This window comes from Theropithecus gelada, chromosome 4 (genome assembly GCF_003255815.1).
Source record: "Theropithecus gelada isolate Dixy chromosome 4, Tgel_1.0, whole genome shotgun sequence".
Lineage (NCBI taxonomy): Eukaryota > Metazoa > Chordata > Mammalia > Primates > Cercopithecidae > Theropithecus > Theropithecus gelada.
In genome coordinates, this window is record NC_037671.1 from 6,342,081 (window position 1) to 6,344,022 (window position 1,942).

The following is a 1,942-nucleotide window of genomic DNA, read 5'->3' on the forward strand; positions in this document are numbered from 1 at the left end:
CTGGAGTGCAGTGGCGCGATCTCGGCTCACTGCAAGCTCCGCCCCCCGGGTTCACGCCATTCTCCCGCCTCAGCCTCCCAAGTAGCTGGGACTACAGGCGCCTGCTACCGCGCCCGGCTAGTTTTTTGTATTTTTAGTAGAGACGGGGTTTCACCATGTTAGCCAGGATAGTCTCGATCTCCTGACCTTGTGATCCACCCGCCTCGGCCTCCCAAAGTGCTGGGATTACAGGCTTGAGCCACCGCGCCCGGCCCCTTTCTGATGTTTCTAGAGCAACATGGCACATCCCAAGAGGGAAAAGTTCAGGCAACCAAGTTTTCATAGTTACAGCACATATTGTACTAAATCAGCTTCCAGAAGAAACATGTACTTTGATCTGAATGACCACCTGGAAGCCACTCTCAAAGAATGTTGATGATCTCCCTCTAGCCTGGAAGGACAATGCATATACCACTTCCATTCATACCACCATACCATGTATTGTGGTTCTAAACTTTGATTTTTCCCTTACATCAGAGGACTTTCTCTTCTACCACAATGAGGTCAACTGCAATGCTGGAAAGATTAATGCACTGTTTTCTCTTAGAGGATTAGAAGGGGGTTGGTTAGTACATGTATTATGGTCAAAATATATCTTGCTTTAGAAATATAATCAAGATAATATCTGTTTTAGTTCAGGTTGCCATAACAAAGTATCATGGACTGGGTGGCTTCTAAACAACAGAAACCTATTTCTCATAGTTCTGGAGGAAAGAAGTTGGAGATAAAGGAGCCAGCATGTTAAGAGTTCTGATGAGGGCACTCTTTCAGGCTGTAGACAGCTACTTTCTTCCTGTGTCCTCATGTGGCAGAAAAAGGCACTAATCTCATTCACAAGGGCCCCACCCTCATGACCTCATCACCTTCCAAAGGCTCCACCTCCTAATATCACCATCTTAGGGGTTAGAATTTCAACATATGGATTTTGGGGGACACAAACATTCAGTCCATTGCAATAATCAAAGTTATGATCAATAAAGTTATTAACAAGGTAAAGCTTATAATTATGCTTTTGATGAAATTATGTCTCTTACAGAAAATTGACAACTTAAGATTGTGTTTATTATTGCATTTTGTTTCCTTGATTTTGTTTCTCTTAGTAAAAAGTATAACATTCAAACACAATTATATACACACAATGTTTTCTCTAATTTATTCACTGGGATTCAAGATAATAAAGAACACACACTAAGCTGTTAAAAAGCTGCAGTTGGCTGGGCATGGTGGCTCAAGCCCTTTGGGAAGCCAAGGCAGGTGGGTCACTTGAGGTCAGGAGTTTGAGACCAGCCTGGCCAACGTGGTGAAACCCCGTCTTTACTAAAAATATAAAAATTAGCCAGGCGTGGTGATGTACACCTGTAATCCCAGCTACTTGGAAGGCTGAGGGAGGAGAATTGCTTAAACCCAGGAGGTGGAGGATGCAATGAGCCAAGATTGTGCCACTGCAACCCAGCCTGGGTGACAGAGCAAGACTCCATGTCAAAAAAAAAAAAAAAAAGCTGCGGTTCCCTGAAAATCTCCTTTTTTCACTTTAATGATTTTTCTTCTTGAAAGTCTGTGTGTCCCTATGAGAGTCACTGGTTTTAGGTAAATTAATCGTCAACTAAATATTTGCAACAAAAACATGCCTTATATTTCAGCTGAGAAATGGGAGGCGTGGCCTACAGTGTCAGCCATGGGGCCCTGAGGCAAGTTGCTTCACTTCTCCCTCAGGTCGAGGATTCAAATCTGCAAAAGATGGGCTGAGCCAGGCGGCCACGAGATCCCATGGGTCTGTGTGCTCCAGGGCCTATGTGTTTCCAAAATATGATCCTTTGTTTTTTAAAAAAGCCAGGTGTGGTGGCTCGTGCCTGTAGTCCCAGCTACTTAGGAGGCTGAGGTGGGATAACTGCTTGAGCTCAGA

At 44.1% G+C, this 1,942-nt stretch overlaps 1 pseudogene; it reads right to left on the minus strand.

Moving 5' to 3' along the window:
* Positions 1-1,716, minus strand: part of LOC112622238 — a 6,841-nt pseudogene extending 5,125 nt beyond the window's left edge.
* Between the last annotated feature and the right edge of the window lie 226 nt (positions 1,717-1,942).